This window comes from Pieris brassicae, chromosome 7 (assembly GCF_905147105.1).
Source record: "Pieris brassicae chromosome 7, ilPieBrab1.1, whole genome shotgun sequence".
Taxonomy (NCBI): Eukaryota; Metazoa; Arthropoda; class Insecta; order Lepidoptera; family Pieridae; genus Pieris; species Pieris brassicae.
Window position 1 is genome coordinate 14,847,951 of NC_059671.1, and position 24,136 is coordinate 14,872,086.

The window sequence follows — 24,136 nt, forward strand, 5'->3', positions numbered from 1 at the left end:
AATAATTAAAAAACGAAAGATAAAAAACAAATGCCTACGACTCACCCAAGTCATGTTGTGCACGTAATATAAAGAAGAGGTATTTTGAAATCAGTCATTGGAAAATCTGAAACAATACAATCCCGTTATAAATATTAAAAGCTTCCAAACATCGATTCTAAATCACAATTAATTCATTAAACAGCTGTAGATGTTGCGGACAACGGTGTGGAGTGTAGGCAGTTGATGTTTATCTTAACAAACCAAACTCGCTGTTCGTAAAATTTAATGGAACACAAACACGACAAAACGAAGCTATTTTAAACGAAATTTACCAGTGGCAATGCTTGCTAAATATGCGTGATTCGGCGCAATAGCCTCTAAATTTAAAACCGTCTGTTTGTAGAATAGAGACAGAATTTTATAAAATGTGTACTACGCATGTACAGGAATTAATTTTTTTGTACTTTAATTATCCTTAACACGCTGTCCTTAAATGCATTGGGGATTTGGAGGACAGTGCGGTTTTGTTTAGTTTTACGGCAATCATGTATCACATGTTTAAGTTTAATAAATAGGTATTTTTTCACTTTATAAAAATAATAATGTTAATATGAGAGATTTGCACTATTTTCCATATTGAAATATTGTTGAATTCTGAATGTTTCAATATTCCACGAAGACAATTAATACGGATAGATAGATAGAATAATGAAGGTATGCGTAAGCAATAAATTAATTAACAGTATCAGGGTAACTATATCAATTATAATATTAAATTAATCTGTAAATTACCCACATCACATCATATGTATGTGAGCAAATTACACAGTATTTATTGAGATGACGAGTTAATAGCATAGAGTAGACAACATATAACTCTTTTGTCATTGAATTTAGTAGCTTAGTATACATTGTTTTGCCTTTAAAATTAAAATAAAAAATTAATCGGCCATATTACAAAACGTTGACTTGATTTTGTACGATATATGTTAATATACCTAGAGGTAGAGGTAACCCTCTCATTAAGTGTAAGTTAAAATAGCAGTGCTTCGGCGAAGCACGGTAGCAAACACAGTATTCAACACATGTTTTATATTTTGTTTTATTTTGAATGTGATTATTGATAGATTTTAATCAAATTTTAGTTTATACACTATGCGGTATTAACTACGGACATACTTAACAGTGTTACCTATTTTTTTATTAACACATATGTAAAATGAGATTATTCAATTTAGTACGCGAAAAATAAGTAATCTAAAGCAGTCGACTCGAGAAATCTATAGGAATTAAAACAGTACCCATAGATTATATACTTTCATAGACATATATAGCATCAACAGTTCTGCCCGTCACTTGAGTGATTGATGTTCACGACTTTTTACAAAACGCTTCGGTAACCAAATAAGCTTGTAAATACCTACAATGACTCTTCTTGTCAAAAAAGATAAAACTCTTTTAAAATATAAGCCCCTTTTATTCTCAATCTTTATACAAATATAAAACTGTAAAACACAATCTCAAAAGGTCAAAGAATCAAATCTTTTCCGATTTTATTTTCCTGTTTCTGATGTAAACGTTAAGCTTATTGTATCTCAAACGATGGTAAATATAGTATCAGAAACGACTTATTTCTGCGAGAATATTTATTAATAAGTCCGATTTAGGTATTGATAAATTATTAGAATTGTTTTTCGTAATATGCATGGATTATAATGAAAAGCTAATGAGAAAAATCACGAGGGGCTGTGTTTTAGAGTTGAGATTGTGAGATTTGGTTTTAAAAAGTAAAAAAATACCTATAATGCCTTATAACGAGACATGATTTAAACGTTTCCTTAGATCATATATGAAACGAAGACAATTAAGTTTATAAAGATTTATAATTATATTTGCTATTTTTATTTCTCTATAGGAGGACACTGCAATACAAAAAAGTATTGAAGTGACATAAAATCTCAAACCTATTTGGTCACTTTTATAACATACTGTACAAACTGTTATCTTATGATAAGTCGTCACTGTTAAATCTCTAAATACATAAACCTTCACCTGGGGTCAAGTCTGCTTACTGCTTTTACTCCCAAATGGTTCTAACCATTGGAAAGAAAGCGGCGTATGATGTCGTTGAGCGTAATGGGTGCCAGTATTTGGAGAAGGATAAGCGTTAAGTCAATGACCGATATTGTTAGATATCTATTAGCGTTATCATATTTTTTTAATAAAGATTATATTTTAATTTAATTTTATGATTGTTTTTAAATCAATAGCAAGAATGTTAAGTAGCAGGAAAAGTAAGGGATAGTAAATGCTTCTTTGTGCGGTCGCTATGCCGACATCGGTTGGGACCTAAATATAGAGAGCGTCTAATGAAGAATTTAAAAACATGTCAAAGCCTTCTTATCAGAGGCACGAATATAAGCATGCATTTGGAAACGATTAAATAGAGAGATTAAACATATTTTTTGATATCTGAGGTGGAAATGCATTTGCGCATCCCCTGCCCTCAAAGGTTGCAGGGGTATGTGGGACTCGACCTACGCCAAAATCTCTGCTATTCAGAGACTGGGTGAACAATACCCACTAAAACCACCTCGATTTGTTCCTACAAAGCTGCGTTACAAAGGTTCCGGGGCGCTGTCGCATTCTACCGGGACCCCTACGGCATGTTCCACTCAAAAACCTCCGGTCTCACTGAAGGATACCACTGCATTCCATACCTCGTCACTACCGACTATTTTTTGTAGAACACAAGACAAAGCAAGGTTACTACCCACCACAAAACAAAGATAATGACGTAGCTGAGACCACTGCGGACAATCCTCCAACATATAAAGAGGCCATAGGCCTAGTGTGCAGACATAAAAAGACCTTTTGCAAGGCAAGTGTTGAGCAAATTATACTTAATAACTTCTTAAGTGCTAGTAAATAGTGTTATATAAGTGATTTTATTTAGTAGACAGTAATTTCAAAATACAAATTTAAATAAGAACACTAAATGTATGTGTTTTTTAGCTTAATTAGACTAGTTTACTGTAAGAGATGTTAGATGAATTAAAGAAAGTTTGTAATTGTATTTTTTACATAAATAAAACTTTAAACAATATACAAGTCAAAAATATAAGGCCTTAAATCGATATTAGATGATCCAGGATAAATTGTACAAATTATACAGGACAGTTACCACGCGGTACTGAATCGTATCCCTATAGATCTGGTTGGTAATATTCGATTAGGCAGTCAATCGCATATATTCCCAAGATTCGACTTATATCGACGGTGTTTTGTAACGTGACTGTCTCGTGCCCGAAAGGCTAGTACGTAGGGGTCCTTAATAAAAAAAATAAAAACACATATATATTTTAACTAATCTATTGTTTATTAATTATTATTTACATGTTACATCACTATATAACGATTACATTCAATAACATTTTTCATACTGTCAAATGTCCCAATTCGCAATAGCAGATTTGGCCTTAACCCTGCAACAACCAAGATCTGATTCTACAGTCTACGAAGGTGAAACCGAGTTCAGGAACTAGCTTATTTAATGACATAAGCGTTGATATTACTGATAAGTTAACGACGATTTGCGGGCAACATGTTAATCTTGAACGTGAGCTCCGAGCGTCGTATCTCCCTGAAGATAACATATACCGATTACTCAGTCCTCGGTTCTGCGAGCGTCAGTGATCGATGGCATAAAACGTTCAATCTCATCTCGATTCAATTTTCTATTTTACGATTTTTGTATGTGTATATTGTTTCTTTATAAAACGTTATCACGTTAGGGACTTTATTAAGAAGAGATTTTAACTAAAAACAAGTAACCACCTTCTAGTCTCACACTTGACAAGTGTTTTTGTAATTTAATTTTAAGTCTCATTAGATCTCTGATTATAGTCTATTTGAACCTAAGAGACTCTTAATTAATTAGCTTTAAGTACAGTTAATTTTTAATGATAATGTTCACCGTTCTTTTTTTTATAACACCATATAAATTATAATTATTTTAAAGAAATCGAATATCGTAACTGGCCAGTATGGCAATTTTACTTGTTGATATAAACAATTATTGTATTCCATAAATTTTACCATTAATACAACTAATTATAGAATTTCAAAAGCAGTGTTGTCCTATTAGCTTCAGCGTGTGACCGTCAACCTTGAAGCCGAAAGGTCGATCCTCGGCCGTACACCTATAGACTTTCTGTCTATGTGCGCAAATAACAATCGTTCATACCGTAAAGGAAAACATTGTTACCAAACCAGCATGTCTCAATTCCAAAAATCAACGTCATGTGTCGGACACCTACTTGTTAAAGAACTAACAGCTGATGAAACCCTAGGCCAAATCCATATAGGGTTGTAGCGCCACTGCATTATTGTTATAATTAATAACCATAACTTCAAGTAAATATACCACAAATTTCTTGCACAGCTGTAAGTGTTAATTAATATATGTGAAAATTTATTTCCTCTAACTTAATTGATAAATACCAACGAACTCGTTACGAGCATTGCGGTTTCATTAAAAGAGAACAGAAGAGTTCCGGGCGTAATAAATTAAATTAATAGTAGGTACGCTGAATTCAGGTGTTGCGGTGGAATTAAAAATATCTATTGACTCAAGTATACTTTTAATTTAGGTCATCTTAGTTTCTAGAAAGAAGTTATAAATACGAGAGTCAGATTATATTTGTTGTCTGTGTCAGATTTTTTGATAAGTAGTTTTCTTATATAGTTCAGTTAGCGTGTAGTTTATCTATAATTATTAGACAGAGGCAAGTGAATACACTTTAAATATCTAGATCAGATCGGTACCCATATACATCGCAAAGCATATGTATAATGAATTCTTAGTTCTTACATTGGATCTGCTCAAATCAAGATGAAGAGAGCAAAAGTGTTATCTGCAAAGCATTAATGGAACTTTTATAGAATTATAAATATATTTTTGGTTATTACGTAACACTACACTGGTTTGTTTGTACTATTGTACTCGATTATTATTGTCGTATGAAAAATACGTATCGGAGATATATAATACATCGAAGTAAAGCAAGTTCGCGTAAATAAAACGATTCCAATTCAGACTAAAATATGAATAGTCATTTAAATTGTTAATTATGAAAAGAAACAAAAAATGTTTATTGATAACAATGTAATGTTGTAATATTTTGGTAACTGTTTTAAATTTGCTTTATAAGTTACGTACATCCACATAAACTACCCTCATTTTATGTTTATTCATAATCATATCTATAAGTGCCTCGCGCATTAAAACTAGCATATGTTGATAATCAAACTTTTCTCAATAAATAAATAAAATGGAGGATAAATATTCAAATAATAATTGGTGCAGAGATGATAACATAGAGGACATGCATGGAAACAAATATCATGCTGAAAGAAAACAATTTTTTTACCGGATTAAAGCTAATTGTATTATTATAAACTTATAATTATTTACATAATTATAGTCACGGTGACTGAAGACAAAAGGTGTTGAATGTCAAAAGTATCACAGCTGTAGAGAAAGTTGTGTTATCTGTATTTATTTCCCCGGAGTTGGAAAATCGACTAAAAGATGACGAGTTTTTGCAGAAATGACTCACGGTGTCCTCTATTTTCGCGGATTGTTTGGATATGGATCCAAATTAAAACCCCAAGACCTTTTGTCTTCAGTCACCGTGACCACGCACGCTGTAAAGCACGCGAAGCATCGGAATTTTTTAATAATTATAAGTTTATAATAATACAAATAGCTTTAATCCGGTTAAAAAAATTGTTTTCTTTCAATGTGTAAAAGCTATGTTAACCAAAGACGATAAAATAATCATACTTCTAGCTATAACCATATAAGTAGCGTGTAATAGTGACAGGCAGGATAAAGCTGCGGTAATGGCGGTGGGCAAAGTGTCCGGCACCATACGTTGCGGTAGGAAGCGGCTACAGTGGAGAAGTGGTGAATTAGTGTCATCAATCACCAGTCGCTCTGACAGACCAGTTTAATGGGTCCGGTCCCGATCTTACTCTTTTTTCACAATAAAAACTTGTTTTTTTAACGATTCATGCTTATTTTACTTAAAAACTCCAAAATGTTATATTACCGCATGATTATTTAATATCTATAACAACATTAATATATTAAGTCAGTGATCGTCAGGACCTTGATATTTAAATCTTATCTAATCTTTGTTAATTAGTTATTGACCAAAATAAAATATATTATATGTATTTATGTGTTTTTATAAACTTATAGGTATTGTATGCAATCGGAACCGGTGGGACGCCATCTTGCCTAGAGAAGAATTCTATCACATTCTTAAATTAGTTTAATATGAATTTCTATATAACCGACTTAAATATAAGTATTTATATAGGTACTATAGTCACTACAGCCTATTGTTTTTGATAAATAGCACTAAAAGGATCTTTATAATCCAAATAAATTTGATACTCTGTTTACCTTACGCGTATATGTCACTTGTTTATTATATTTATCAGCTTATCAGAAGCCAGACGTATAAGAGATTATACTTAAGTGTATGCAAAGTCACGTGTACTCATTATTTATATCCTTAATATCGTGAACCGCGTGGGTTAAATTACCGGAATAAAGATGTGCCCGTGTTCGTTTAACTTTAATTACCAAACTCAATCACAGTATTAAAACTTGGGTCAACTTGCGTAGTGATTGTAACCCTTGGCCAATGGCAGAACTGGGTATAGTTAGTTTGAAGCGAAATAATTTAGCTAGAATAAAATATCTTAATAACATAACTTGCAATTAAAAGCATGTACGAGATTCGATTTTTTATCGGTATCGAGAACCCATAAATGCCCCCACGACCACTGAGGCTCATAATTAACAAGTACCATTTTGTATTAAGGACAATAAGTCTTCGAAATGTCTGGGAACTTAAGTACTAAAGTACTACTTTAGTATTTCTCAACACAGTTTGGAATAACCAGCAGTACTCTCAAAGTGACAAGCGCCGGGAATAAGCGCAGCCAACATGAAATAACACAATTATTTTCGTTAATAATTTTTCTTTTAAATTAAACCAAATTAGACTCAGAAATGTATTTTTTTAAACGTATCTTATCACTGCAATCAATCACAGCCGCAAAATGTGAGATTTTCTACCGCATCAGTAACTAAAAGCGTTTTATCACAGACGAAAAAGCTCAGTTTTCTGAAAATTAATCAAAGCTCGGCCATCGCATCGGCACGTCATTAATCTTCTTTTATAATCCAACTTTTAATATTTGTTGAATACAATAAGTCTTTAGCCACTTTCAGCGATTCATGGAAATATTTGTTATAGTTACTTTGACTGCTCCTTTGTCCTTGGAGAATAATGACGAGATAAATGTGTGGAAATTACTTTATATAATACATTCGACATACTGGCCATGGTTTAGTGTTAAAAACAGGCTTTACATTTTAATATTCTATTATTATGCTATTCTCGGTTAAACAGTGATTGTTTCGGATAACTTCAAAAGGTACCTAAAGTATACTTTAAATCAATAAACAGACCGATAAATGTTTTCCCCTATGCGCTATTGAAATGCGTTCGGGACTTCAAACATACTCAAAATACAAATAAAGTGTTGTTCACAATAAGTCACTGTTATTTAATGAAACTTTATCATTTAGTGTATTTTGTTTTAAATTTAAGAATATTTTCTTCCGTCTCAAAGCTGAAGGGTGTTTTATAGCATTTGCTACATGGGTGAAGCTAAGATGTCTCAATACAACCTTTTCTAATGTATCGTGTAGTGCTATAATATATCGGCTGTCAGATCGAGTGGGTTGTAGAAGAAATGTGAGGCTATTTGCGCTAGACCCTCGACGCGTCGACTCTCGAGCCCTCTTCACGACCGCTACGCCGAGCAAACAAGACACGACCTCGTTCTAAACGTTTGTATCAAAGTAATAATGCAACTCGCTATAATTATTTAGAATCACTTAGTAAAATGAACACTAATTTTATAGCCTTAGGGTTAAAAATTGTTTTGCTGAAGTAGGTATATTATATAAAAGCTACATATAAAAAAATCTCGTACAATTAGTAAGCGATTTTTTATTTTTCCCGTTTCGTTACACGCTCGCGACACTACAACGCGTTGAGTGAATATTTGTGTTAACTCGGGAGTTTTGAAGATATATCCCCGTTGCGATGTTGACGCAAAGTACTTCCACCCTGAAAACGTTGGTTATTAATCGCAACGTAATTTAATATTTTTAAGTAATAATCACATAAAATGTAATAATCACAATGTGACAATAACTGCCCCTAATATATAATTTGTCAATTCACGGAACATTTTTGTATCCAATTGAAAAAACAAATAAATATTGTGTTTAAATAGAACGTTTTAGAACAGTCTATTTAATAAACATAGATAGAACCAATAATAAAATCATAAAAAACCTCACGAAAATTGAAGACGTCACAACTAGAATACGAATATTGAAATGGAAATTGGCTGGTCATTTAGAGGTCTAGAAAAGTGGAACAAAAGGATCATATATTGGTACCCAAGAAATAAGAGAAGAAAACGAGGTAGACAGTTTCGAAGGTGGGAGGGCGAAATAAAAACCGTAACTGGGAAAATATGGACATGGACTCCCTAAAATATGGCGAGGGGGCCGATGCTACTACTGGGTGCTACTGGTCGTACTTGAGTTCGTGTATGCGGTGATATTAGTTATTTTGACTATGTATTTGCGTGTTGGTCCCACGAGAAAGCTATTTCACCATGCCTCCTGCTGATGTCATGTGAAACATGGTGTGATGGTTGCAGCTCCTTACAAACGTTGTGTAATACAAAAAAATCTTGGCGATTAAAAAGAGTGGCGGAGAGTTTATTGCCAGTTCTTCTCTTCCGTTCTACGCCCTTGCCTTTTACTGCATTTACTGCCAGAAATGTAAAATTAGAAGCATTTAATGTATATTTCTTTTTTATTGAAGTTCATAAGTGTACATTGTGTTACCTATATGAATAAATTATTTTTGACTGTGACTTTGGAAAGCACAGAACAGAGCAGAGTAGTAGTTTAAGATTTAAATCATGTAAATTATGTCTGAACAAAGGCTTATATTATTATTATTTAATAAACATATTAATTATAATTATGTAAACCTTTTATTTTTAAGTTTGGACTTAAGATAAATCGCAGCAAAACCAAGGTAATGATTGTTGACCGTGCCAGAAATAATTCGCCTCAAGAGACTCAAATCGCGAAATGCAACGTAGTCCAATCTTATATTTATCTTGGGGCTCAGATTTCAAACAATGGCGGATGCATCGATGAGGTCAAACGACGTATGGGCATCACAAGAACGGCTATGGACAAGATGCAAAAGATATGGAGGAACATAACAAAAGCCACGAAGATCAGGCTCGTGAAGACTCTTATGTTCCCCATATTTCTGTACGCGGCCGAAACGTGGACCTTGCGAGATGTGGAAAGACAGAAAATAGACGCTCTGGAAATGTGGTGCTGGAGGAAAATGCTTGGGGTTTCGTGGACCGAGTTTCGTACAAATGTCTCGATACTTCAAGAACTCGGTATTAAGCAGCGTTTATTTTCAATAGTACAATCTCGCATCCTTACATTCTTCGGACACGTATCTCGGCGTGGTATTCAGTCCATAGAACGCCTTGTCGTCCAGGGGAAGATAGAAGGCATTAGACCGCGCGGAAGGTCACCTACGCGTTGGACTGACCAGATCAAGTCTGCCGTAGGAGGTACACTCAATGAGTGTAGCAGGATGACCACTAATAGGCAACAATGGCGAAACGTCGTGAAGCGCATCACATCTGCTCCTTTGATTACCACTACTAAATAGCGATCACGACCGCTCTGTCATGAGTGTACCGGATAAGAAGAAGAAACCTTTTAAAATGTTTTACTATTATTTGAGTGCTGTATCGGCTCATACTTTTACGTAAATTACTTCCAAATGTGCTGATTTACATTCAAAGCGCACATAACGGCTGCATGTTGATTTTCTAAATATAAAATCTATAACTAGAATCGCTCAGACTAAAATTTAGTCTAAGTTTTCTCAGACAAACACTAATACAGCTAAGTCTACAATACACATAAAATCAATTTGGGAAAGCTACTTTAGGCTGACCCCTTGGAATCGTCCTCAGATAAGAATGAAACTTACGAATTTACTCGAAAAGTCTTTTAAGTAAACATGTTTCGTACACAATTTTTTTCTTTTTGAATTAATCTATTGTAATAACGAAACACGTTTTTGCTTTTAAAAAACTATTGCAACAATATCAAATTTTTATTCCAATTAAACTCATTTACGTTTTTTATCACAGAAAAAATATATTATGCTATTATACTATATTCTTTTATTCTCAATAAGGTGGTCGAAACTTCAATCATATTATATATACAAAAAGCCTGTGTAAGTTATAAACAATTAACACATTTTACTTTCATTGGGAGTGTCAAATTACACAGTTTTTTTAAATTATATATAGCTGCAATGCTACAGTAAAATTATTATGAACGACGTTAAAGTAATTAACACAAAATCGTTATGAATTTATTATCGATTTGCCAATTATGCTAGACGTGAACTTGAGTGAACGTTAGGTGGAGGGTTTTGAGAGCTTTGTACCGTCTCGATTCTTGCACTCTTGATTCTCAAAGCAGTAGATATTTCGTTCGTGTAATCTTTTTCAGTGACTGGTGAACCATAAGAATTGAGTAAAAATTTCATTTGGTTTCAAGTTACGAAAACAATGGAAATCTATTCACGTTCCAATTTAAAACTGAGTAATCAGAAAATTATATAAGGGAAATACATTATTCATTAATCATCGAGTACTAATGAATGCAATGAACTCTCTCTCTCTCTCTTAGACGTGCTCCAACTTCCAATGCACTAACGGTAAAACTATGGGTTAACCCCATCTTACCAAAAAAGAATATAAACAATTCTTTTTATTGTCAGAATTATTAAAAAGATTGCTGAAATTCACGTACAAAGGCTCCACCATCACGTAAGGCTATTTAACATTCTCGATATCACGGGCCTAGTAAGAAGATTGAAAAGGACAAAATCAATAGAATTAAGTGGTAAGTGAAGAAATAAACAAGAACAGAGTGACTTGATAGTAGCGTTATTGGACACTTTCTTATGTTAAATATAGACATTAATAAATAGGGTTAGACTTAAATTACTTAAAAGTCTTAAGTTAGTAGATATCTCAGTAAAGAGCAAATGTTTAAAAATAAGAACAAATACAGAACAGAACAAAAACGGAACCTCAAGTCAATCTACGTTAGTGCAGCGTCATAAAAAAGAAAAAAAAGATGACTATGCTGCTTGTCCCAAAGAGACGTTTATGTCTGCACCCGTCTGTTAACATAAAATAATCGTAATTTATCTCGTAGCAATGACTTTTTACATTAAAAAAACGTAGAAACTATTATAACATTGTATTTTTGTTTTACCAAAAAATTTGTCGATCCGTGACTATGTTGCTAATAATTACTAATCATGAAACTTATAATTATAGGGATAAACGCGTTTAATCCTAAACAAGTTATTTGACAAAAATATATTTGAATATACAGAACATCTGCTTTGCAGTTCAAAATTAAACAGATTATTACGCGGCAAATTTAAAAAGCCTCAACTACATATCTTTACTTCCCGATCTATCTATGCTGCAATCTACCTTCTATATTCCTTCGTCTACGCAGCGATCTACCTTTGCTGCCATACAATTATTTCAACCGAAGAGTTCTTTAGGAACAAAAAACTGAACTGAAGGAAACATTCTCAACTCAACAGCGTCATACTAATGGTTGGATTTAAATGCAGAAACGCTGTATCAATAGTTCGACAAAACGTCTCTATCGCATTGAACTTGTTCATAAATAACTAATGACTTGGCAAAGTAAAGGGAAAAATACTGGCAAATTGAACAATTTAAATAATAAAATAACGTTCGGCTTCTATATAATTTATTTGAAAATTTGTTATTTATCGGGTTTTAATAGTTCATTTTAAATGAAGTTAAGCGTTAATGCGGTTAAAAAAAACGAGTTATTTTGTAACATTTATGTATAGGGTAGACTTTTAAAATCACGCTAATTATATTGCAATTTTGATTTATATAAGGCCAATATGCTGATAGTTAAACATTTACTTTCAAATAGCCTGGAGATCGCTTTTTTGCGATGAGGTCGCCCTAAATAAGTTAATAAAAAAATACGAAATATTAATTTAATCTTGAACTACATATAAAAAACCGAGAAAATATAATGCTTTTTAATATAACGTTTTTAGATAATAGGAACTAAGATGAAGTAAAAACATAATCAAAGCAATAAACTAATAAAGACACTAGCTGACCCGCCATATATATTTTTCCAGGAAAGAATTTTTTAGTTAAAAACAAAATATATTGTCCAAAAAATATTATTATAATAATTAGGGATTTGTAAGATAGATAGTAGCTGATTCTCAGACTTACTGAATATGCATAAAATTCATAATTCATAAATTCATCGGTCGAGCTGTTTCGGAGGGGTATGGTAACGAACATTGAGACACGAGAACGTTATATATATATAGAGATGTTATGTAATCTACTAGAAGAACGTATTTATCAAGTGACGTTTAGTGCGTCTTTTGTGGCTGGACCGTAATTGATTTTCGAAGCCTGCAATCAAAAAAGAAATAAAGAAGGAATAGCCGTACTAAAAGTTGACTTTAAATAATTAAAGATTTGTAAAGAACGATACATTTCTTTATAATTCAATATTGTTCAATTGATATTGTAACAATAAATTAATTTTATTGCTTTATTTTGACTACAGTACTCTTTCGTCGCTTTCCGTCTATCTGTGTTTACGCTATTGTATAGCTTGCCAGCCAGTAACCCAGTAACCCAGTAGACTGTGTAATTTATATTTATTAAATGAACTATCTGTATCGTATACGTAGTTTATGAGCAAGTAGCACTAGATAACTAAACATATGAGAGGGTGAGATGTAAGAACCTAACAACCCTACGAATCGCTAAGCCCTACAGACGTACCCTAACGCATTAATAGTGAATATATAACAATATAAATCAGTACGGGATGTCTGCACCAAGCGACCTAAGGTAACAGACGGAGCCCTGCGGGTAGGATCAAAAGTTCAAGGTGGTGGGATTATCTCAAAGCTATCGGGCAGGCTCACCACGATAATTAGTCTTGAAGTAGTCTTCGCCACTTTGAGAGGAAGCAAGAAATGAATAAGACAGCAATATTAAAATCTTATTTATTGTTACAAAATATCTTAAATACTACTTACATCGTCGTCGTCTTCAGCTGTTAAAATTTAGAACAACCACGTAAGCCATGTCAGCAGTTGGTCAATATTCAAATAATACATCTTGTGAGCTGTCGGTATATCGCATCTTCAGCTATTAAAGTATAGAACAGCCACGTGAGCAGTGTCAGCAGTAAGTCAATTAGTTTGTCAATCAGTTTGATATTTTAAGTCACGTGACCTCTATGTGTCTTTTAGTCAATAGACTATTACAATAGTAATTTCAAGGTACATGTTAAATTTTAGTGTCTACTCCGTAATAATAAGTTTTTGTCTGAAATCAAAACTTCCGGGTTGTCATGCAATACATAGTTGTTACACATCTTAATAGGTGTTAGATTACATTAATTTGGAGCTACTTGCATTAGTGTATAACATACATTACACAATTTCTTAGGAATATGACATATATCTAAAACAAAACAAGCTAATCCATAGATAAACAATCTTGTCAAAAACTATTTAATTTTAAACAAATTAGTTAAGTCAAAAATAAAATGTATACTTTAGATGAATTCGTACGTTCCATCACTTTACTAGCTTTTGTCAAAGGTCGATGCGAAAAAATCTGTCTTATGGTAATAAGTTAAATATTTTTTCTTTTTCTAAAAGTTACTTAAGACAGTCCTAGCGCCTGTCTTAATTCTTTAAAAGAATTTTTTTACATCAATCTTATCTATACGCTATTCTTATTTTCCTAACTAAAACTTCATTATTCGCACCTCGGATAAACCATATTAGCCTCTGCACAGTTAGTTGGTACAGATCACATCGTTTTTTCATCTTTCAACACCGGAAGGTTTATAAGTCGCTGGCTTTTACGGTGGTAGTTGTTCGGTCTTCTCTTAAAAACCTTATTAATTCACTGCCTATAATTTTCGTCATGAGGTAACATAATATATTAATTAAAGAACATAATTAGTGGCTGTGAGGTAATAATAAAAGCAACAAAGAAACAGTCTTTGTCTGATCACAGCTTATTATAGGAAAGGATTATATTGATCAGGATCGTGCACACAAAGCAGTATTATTCTTTGTATTAACAAGAACAACTACTAGAAGTATCAAACGTAAAAAAGTGATTATATTTATTGTGAATTAAATTTCATGAGACTCAACTTCAACATGTAAGAAAAGTAATAGACATTTTTGTATCAATTTATTTTATTTTGTCATAACAACTTTTGATTGAATTGTGTAATATATAATCATCACAATATAATAATCACACAGTTTTACTACATTTTTTTTTAAATTTTATAACTCATTATGTACAGGATATAAAACTGAAAAGCGAAATAGAGACAAAACACAGTCAACAAAATTTATAGGTTAAAAAGAGTATTTTTCATGTAATTACTTACATCGCGGAAGGCTTAGTATTTCCAGTTGGTTGCATACGTTGGCTACGCATGTTGTAATGCAAATAAGTCCGCACCGCGCCGCTTAGCCTAGATTTTATATAAAATATTCGTCGAGGATTATACAGTATTCTGCATACACAAGTACGTATTGTTGTTCTCCTATTATTTCATCGGGGATGGTATTTTATATAAAAATGATTTTTCGAAACCAAACAGTTCTTTTGTCATACATATTTTGAATGTATTACGCAACACATTTTCATTTATCTAGAGACATTTTATCGTACATTAAAAACTAATATATATATAAGTTTAGTCATAAACACTCGTTTATAAAACTAATTAAAATTTACTTAACTCGATTTAAGGTAAAATGTGTGATATTAATTTTTCACCTCTCAACATTTTCATAAATGAGACAAAATTAACTTTTTACCACCTCGAAAATTATTCATGGATATTAAATAGGTTATTAAATAGGATCGCTAGAATGTTTTAACCAAATAACAATTACTTTAAACTGCGATGAGCCGAATTTACTATCCTGATATTATTGTTATTCAATAGATTTAAAGCAATTATCGAAACTCACGTATTAACTTTACAGGTAATCGTATACTACACTGATTAAATTATTCTGAAGGGCGATGTAACGGATAAGTATCATTAAATTTGTAATGTTCTTAAAGTCCTGAAGCCGTATCTGTTATATGACAATCAAAGGTCAGTCTTATAATAATAAAAACAAGTGCGTTAACCCGTGTCCTTGTTCACCGTATAAGATTAAATTAATATTTTCGTCCGTTTTATTTTAAAGAACTGATAAGACGAAACATAGCTTCTTAGTCATATAAGTCCCAAGCCTATCACGGGCAGAATCTTGAATTCCATTGGGAATTATAGAAAGTTTCAATTGGTATTGTTGTGTGTAACAATTTCTGTACCATTAAAAATATTATCTGTAAATATTTCCTGCACACTTCCGAGAGACTACGCTGAAACTTACTTATGTGGCGTCTTTTACAGCAAACTTTTGTCGCAACAGTGGAAGAGGGCTTATTTTGGATTTAACTTTCTACACAGCTTTGATATGTAAAACTGTCTGGTAACTTATCGTCTTTATTAGCATTTATGTTTACAAAATATTAACATTATAAACTGTTTATTTATGTAAAACATACAATACGCGAAGAGAAAAATATCGAGATTTAGATTTCATAGAATTGCAAATATTTCAGTTAATATCAAGATATGTATAACACTACATTTTTCACTTTATTACTCTCGTATAACAATAAACAAATGCGAAATAATATGCTTTGGCTTTATGTTCCTCACATTCATATTTACAAAAACGTAAGTGGATCGATATAAAACTTGACACATTATAAGTAAACTCAAAATAACTTTATTCATATAGGTAAAAAAGTACACTTATGAACGTCAGACAAGAAGTTAAATTAATTGTAAATTTACATTTACTACCAGTTCGCAAGTCAAGGGCTAGAAGAACTGGCAAGAAACTTTCCGCCACACTTTTTAATCATACAAATTGTTTGAACTGGAGCAAATCAATCCCAAGGATTAGAATCATTTGAATATTCGTTAAATCTATAAATCTATATAATAATATATATAATAATAATATAATAAAATCTATAAAGCTTTATTGCTTAATTTACGTTTAACGAGGGCTTTGAATTTGAGTAAAAGTAACTATGACGTATTTTACGTTAAAGGTGAATTACAATGAAATCAAAATATACCACAATATCAACGGAATTGGGTTTACAATTGTAATAAAATTGATTTTGAAAAAACAAATAATTTCGGTCAAAAATCGCCATTGCTTAATCCGGATAACGTAAAATTCGAATTGTTTTTCCTATAGTTTGTTGTTGTCTGATATAAATAAAATCGGTCTGTGTAATTACTAGTTTAACTATCGGTTACCCATTCATGAAATTTATATATCAAATTACCATCGATTCAAAACGGATTTTATACAAATTTATGAATATATAAACTTACGAATGTTAAATGAAATCTTGGACGAAACATTGACAATCAAAAGCAACATCTACTAAACCTGCCTTAAGTTCAAACTGAAAGTTTTCTTCTCTTGCAACAGTTGTTTAATTATTGTAAGATTTATATAAAATTTCTTACGTCCAGTACCTAAAACCATTAATAGGTCAAATAGAAGACACCACAACACAGGGAATCTTGGGGAAGGTACTATACTTTCTCTTTTATATGTGTAATAAAGTTTCGTTTTCTTTTATTTTAAATGAGTCTGCTATTGGATTAAATCAATTATTACATAATCAAATCTTTTGATTAAATGGTGCGTTACGAATGTGTCTAAATTGCCTATATTGCTTCTATTGCCAGTTGTTAAGACTACCAAGATTTGATGAAGGTCTTAATAGCGATTGCGATTTCGATTGTTCGTACTTAGTAATTTCAGCGCTCTGATTTTCCACATGGAAAGAGCTAGATTAAACTGGTATTGGTAATTTATTTCTAGTTTCAATTTGGAGGCAGGGGCAAGAGCATTCTCTTGACTGCATACAAGTGACTGGATATAAAAAAGCTCATTAGTTATTTATAGTTTATATTACACAAATTAAAAATTGTTTTTTTCCTAAAACTACATACATATTTTACTATATACTGTTCACATTTTTAAATAGATTACAAAATATATTTTTTTAATGAAAATCACATAATCATTAATGTCTTAGATCTCCATACATAAGCTGCTATAATAGTAGAATTCATCTTACTATGGAGTGAAATAATTTCGACTAAATTGTAACCTAACCTAACCTAACCTAACCTAACACGCCCTTACAACGAAAAGTCTTGCCAACATTTTTTAACTATTTCAGGGTAGATGTAGTGATAATTTAATAATAAAACATTAAGTGGATAGTTGAGTACATGAGAGAGTTTCAAGTGCACGAAGGTCGAGGCTTTTGGCACCGGTCAAAGGTTAAAAGTAGTTTCGTATCTTTTGGTATTTTTAGCTTGAGCCTTTTCGTTCTGTCGACTTCCGATATGTGTAAGATGGATTTTCTCTTTGGAAAAAATGTACATTTATATGAAGTAGTAACCAATTCCCTCCATCAGTGGCTTAGTTAGTACCACAGGTATAGGCTGACCTCCTAGGTTTGAAACCTGAGAAAATTATTAGTAGTTTTATGTTGTATCCTTTATAACCACCTTTTTATCTGAAAACTTTGTCAACTACATTGAATAATAAAAAAAAACATTTATGTATAGTATTGGTTTCTATACGATTCTATTTTAACTATTCTGGCCATAAATACTGTTACATAAAAACATTTCTTGTTTTCAACTTTTTAATTATTATGAATTTGGAACATGTACATTATTTTAAAAACTTCTTTCGAGTTTGCGCCATTTTAGATACAAAAGCTTGGTATCAGCCGTATGTTCGTATATCGTACTATCAACAGATACAACTTCACTTCGTCTGTCAAAGACCAGAAATGCTGTTAAAGCCAGAATACGTCGAAACCTCATTACCAAGCCTGGCTTGAAACCAACGTTCCGGCCCTCATCTAGCCCAGATCTCAACCCTTTAGACTCCAAATTATGGTGAGTTTTAGAGAACATGGCCTGCTCTAAACACGGCGACATTAAGTCTCTTAAAAAATCTTTAGAGCAAGCAGTATCGAAATTTCCCATAGAAACAGTGCGTAAATGCAAAGATTCGTGGTTGAACAGATTAAAGGCCTGTTTAGAAGCCATTTCGAGACTTTAATAAATATGTAGGTATCAATTTTAATAATATTACATTACTTCATTTTTTATGCATTTTCATTTGTAACAGTACTTATGGCTGGACTAGATAATTATTTTAATGATATTTATGAACATTAACGTTAATATAATAACAGTAATCCTATAATTTAGCTTGCCATAACACTATAATACTATTTAATAAAAGATATATGCAGATGCTTTAGAAATGTAATATCATAATGCTTTAAATGTTTCTATACGATGTAAAAATCCTACACCTATACAAGGGAAATGTATATTAATTCATAGAAAAAGTATACAATAGCTGTTCTGGAAATAGTAGAAAGTTCTCTCGTAATTGTGAATTATAACTTGCATAAGAACATGTGCTGCGATGGAAAATAATAACTTTTCAACATAGCAGCTTTTACACATTTTATTTCTTCCTCTCATAATATTAACAATGAAACTTACTTTATATATTTTATTTTAACGTAATGCACATGTTTCGCATATTAAACTCATACATAATGATTAGCAATATTCATAATAGTTGTGCTCGATAGCACAGTGGTTTTGCCAACGGTTCTCGCGATAACCCTAACCCTGACTGTTCACTTGTAGAATTTTCCTTCTATAAGCGTAATTAGGTGTGAAGAAAAAATTCGTAATTATTTCTGAAACTTTACGTTTAAATTCTTAAATAAAATCATATAATACATAAAACCGACTTTAAAGTTACGTAACAAGTAACACTAATAATGTTTCAAATTATTTAAGTATATTTAAACAAGCCTTGGAGATCGTATATCAAAGTTTGTATCTAGTGTGTAAAGCATGTTCGATTACCGTTGAATCAAAAATCGTCTCGGGTTTGTTATAACAGTAATCCTACGTGTATTCAAGGAAAAGAAACCTGTGGTGCTACAACCGTTTTTTAGGTCTGGGCCTCAGATGTGTGTTTTGTTTCGTGGTTATTTATCCTTTTTTAATACTTACACACACCGTCGACTTCTCATGCGTGTGGCCTCACTATGTTTTAATTCAACGTACGAATATGTTTAATGTGACAGAAAGTTAATTGGTGCCCAGCCGAGGATCGAACCTACGCAAACGACTGCTTAGTGAAGGCAATCGCACCCTAAAATTGCTACGCCTATGCAGACTCATAAATAATAACAAATATATTTTGTCCTTTATGTGCAAAACATAGGCCAATGTAATATAAGGTAATACTAAAATACACGTACTCGTAGATGGTAATTATTTTAAAAATATAAATAAGAGAAACGCGATCATAAATATGTAAAACTGGTCTGTTAACGCTTTGTTAGAACATAGGTAGGAATCTAGCGATAAGGGTGGCAAATTTATTTTATTGTATAAAATTGCCCCAGCTCTTTCATTTATTTCTACGAACGGATCTGTCCGATAAGTAGAAACCCGAGAAGCGAGAACCTACAATTCTAGTTGGCGCAGCTGCGGTGTCGGCTTTTAAAAAGCTGTTGCCCTTTGATGACATTTAATTGAATATTTTTTGAGTGCAGTTTTTTAGATACTACTAAATTATTTTAGAAATTCATTTTGCGTGTGCTATTTGGTCAATGACAACATACGAATAATATCCGGTTTGAAGATGAGGTTCTTATGCTTAGGCATATGTACCTTTAAGTGAAAGAGTCTGGTTAAAACAATCGAACTTCTGCTTCTACTTGGATATGAAATTTCATACATTTTAGTTGCGACTCGGATTTGATCTGAGGGTATTGCTACTATACTACTAAAATCGGTTGAGTTCTTAAAGAAGAAATAATATCTACTTAGAAGCACACCAGCTAAGTTATTCTATAGAAGAAATATCATTTTTATTTTCGCTGTTATAATTAATTTACTAAAATGTCGTCGTCTAGTGTATCCATCGCTGTCAAGGGACAAGCCCAACTTTCCAACCCATCCTAATTGCGAAAATACGATCAATTCCGTAACTACTAACAACTGAGTTGATAGATTTTCATCAGGCAGTGTTTGTAAATAGTTTTCTGAAAATTGAACCATATAATATATTTATATATACAGCAAATGGATCAATCACTACATGTCAATCGGTTTATTTATCGGTCCTTAATTGTTATTGCAATGATTTTTATTATATAGCTAATATTGTTATTAATTAAATTACTTTAGATTAACTTAAAATACTAATTCCCAGTTAAAAATTAATATTTTAAGTTCGCCTTGACTAAAAAATTCACAAAGAAATTGCTCAAATCTGAACCGGATCGGTATTATTTTTTCATATACATAACATCAATTTAGATAATTAAGATTATTTGTATCAACAAAATAAATAATAAAAATGATCTTAATCCATAGCTAAATGTAGCTAATTACAGTTACAAGAAGCCACCGTCTGTTAATGACATTTTTATTAAATATCTTGTGATTGCCCTTTAATTAATAAGACTCTCTTGATCTATTTTTAATTGTATATTAAGCATTGTAAAATCTTATCGTGATTAGAAAATGTAATTTCATTTTAATCTAGCATACGGCGTGACTTCGTTCGTTTGGTAATAGTATAGTACGGTGTAAAATATTTACAGATGGGGAAAACGCCCTGTTTTTGTTTGGCAAGATTTGAACAATGATAAAACCTTCTGTATCACTATATTTATAATGATTTAAAATCTTTTGCTTAGTTGACTAGATTTAAGTGTCCAGACAACTATGGTAAACGACTTTCTTTGATTTTTATACTCATATGGACCGGCGACATAAGTTCAGCCACTTTTCTTGTATTCATTCAAAAATGCCTTTTCCCTCAATTAACTCATTATTGGTATGAAATCGGTCAGTAAACATGATAATGTATATGTCATCATCACCCATGACTAAACCCATTTTTGATGTAGAAGTCTAAAATGCATGACGCATAATGCATGCTTGATGTAACTTACTCAAGAATACGTAAATCCAAAATTGGATATTAAAATTGGAATCAGCATTAAATGTATTTTAATTAAAATGGTACCTCTATAAAATGCAGAGTGGTTCCGTAATATTTAAACAAACATTTGAATACTGATTTTGCTACTTGAAGCCGGAAAAACGCTTTCCCGCACTCCTAACAAGGATACTTACAGGATATTGCTTTCTTTCTCTTTTCTAATAAGATTAATTTTTTCTAATGAAACAGAAAATGGGGAGATCTTCACCAAAACGAAATTCAAAACAAACGATCGCGAACGTCGTTTCGAAATAAATTACAAATTCAAATTCATTTCTTCAACAACTTTATTCATTTTTGTAGCGTAATAAATGAAAAACTGTCGGTAGATATATATTTCTTAAAGTAGGATCATGAGTGTAATTATCTCAGTAGGAATAAGAATACTATACTGTACTACTAGTCCTCGAATTATTATATCTGTGACTGCAAATGTCAATGTGTTTGCTCATTATTAGTCATAACTTAAAAGTCTGCACCGGTTTGGCCTCATAGAAAAATATTGAAAGAAACGGGGACATAAATATTTATCAACTGCTGGGGAGTTCTGTAACATCGCCTGACTTCATCTCCATAATACATACATACATTAAGAGCGAGAACGTTTGTAATAGTATATCATCTACGCTTGTGTCACATATTCAGATAGCAAATAATTAACCCGTAATGAGGAAGGCTGTATACAAAATAAATGGCTTGTAATCATAAAATCATAATTCAATAAACATTTCAGCTTATGTTTTAAGTATTTTTATATTTATACAAATACAATTTGTTCCATTAAATTTTATTCACTTTTGGGTTAAATTTTTTTTGAAAGTATTTTTAATGGTCGCGAACAATATAATGATGGCATAAAATATTTTAAGGCTGTATTTTAAACTAGACAGAGGTGAATATAGACTGTGACCCAGATCCGGTTTAAGATGCAGCCGAGCCAAGTGTTTCACGAGATTCCGTTAAGTCTAAGCTATTTACATTATGCAAAATATAATTTATGACATTTTTAAATGAAACTACAGGTTGACAAGCTTATAGGTCTGTAAGTAGTATTCATATAACTAGGAAATTTTATGATGCACTTAATACCACATTTGTGATTTGTCTTGGAAATACTGGTTTTATTCTGTCTTATATGTCCTTTCTAAAGAATTTTGCCTAACAAAACATAATGTATAAGCAATGTTGGCTTAGTGGCTTCAGCGTGCGACTCCCACGTCTCAAATCCAAATATGTGTGACTGATCATCTACTTGTCTTCGAAATAAAAATGATCACAGAAACAAATAGGGTTTTTATATAGGTAGAGCCACTGTATTATTTAATTATTATTCTTACAAAAAATAACATTTTTGTCGTTACGAGTACGAAGTAAAGGTAGGTCAGAGTCGATGTACATAAGTTTTTCGTATCTTATGTTTTAGGATATAGATATTCGAATGTAAAAACTCATGAACATGATACACTTGATGAGACACATATATTATACAAAACGATAAGAATTGTTTGTTTGTTTTTTTTTAATATAATTTCCTTAATGAAGGTAATTCCGCTTATCCATAAACAATTCATCATTATTAGACTGTTTTAATTAAATTGCTCTAACTGCCAATAGTGATGGAAAGAGACAGAGAGAACACACAAAGACACAGTTTTGTTAAATTAGTGTTATATACGTATATAATAGCTAGGGAGCTGACAAACATTCAAGAATATGATTTGCTTGTATTTCGTATTAATAGGAATTAAAGTTCGGAGCAAAACGACGAATTTTCTTATTGAAAAAACGTCGTACGTTGCTGTGTTTTTAAGCTACAGGAGTTTAAATCTGTAAAATAATTTTCAAAATCGCACCTCGTTTCAGACCAAGGCTAGACAGTTTTAAGCAAATAAACATTTATATTTAGTAAAGTATATTTGGAATATAGCTAATAATTAAACAAAGCAATTATTTTCCCTTTAATTGAATTAATTATATCATAATTGCATATAATACTGAATTAAATCTCTATCTTTATTAAAATTTCACGAGAGATTCGTAAAGCGAGGTTTGTTCTTGAATTTCCTTTAATTGGATAAATTGTGGGATCTTCATAAATAAATAATAAAACATCTTATTGTTCGCATTTATTAACCATAAAAATGTCTAACGCGCTAAAATTAAAATACAGTACGAGTCGTCATAAAAGAAGACGGAAAACCTACGACTACTAGCAATTCTGTACCTATATGTACTAATACCAAATACCAACCATATTTTCAATATTACAAATGCGAATCGAATCGAATTTACAAACTATTTTGCAAACAAGACTTTATTTCAGTATACTTTTTTATAAAGAACTTTTTAGAAACTTTTAATCCAGGTTGAATACCAATTAAATTAACATTGAATGCGTATAATTCTATCGCGTTCTGACCACGCTATTTAGTTAAATTCATTCAAAGAAGTCATGGGCAGCAACTAGTTTAACATAAAATGGAAAATCGCCAGAAAAACTTTGTAGCCGCTCCAGTTTGCACTAATTTAGTAAACATGTTACATGAAAAGTGCTGTTTCCCATATTTTTTAAAATGCAATTTTATGGCAAGGGCTTTTGGTTTTTACGTTGTGAACTATGAAATGAGTTA

At 31.8% G+C, this 24,136-nt stretch overlaps 1 protein-coding gene across 1 annotated transcript in view; it reads right to left on the reverse strand.

Annotated features, from left to right (window-relative positions):
• Window positions 1–24,136, reverse strand: part of LOC123712472 (neuroligin-1-like) — a 57,364-nt gene that overhangs the window by 17,357 nt on the left and 15,871 nt on the right. The window contains exon 2 of the mRNA XM_045665570.1: window positions 46–106. The gene's annotated coding sequence lies outside the window, so the exon portion shown is untranslated. The remainder of the gene's footprint in view (window positions 1–45; window positions 107–24,136) is intronic.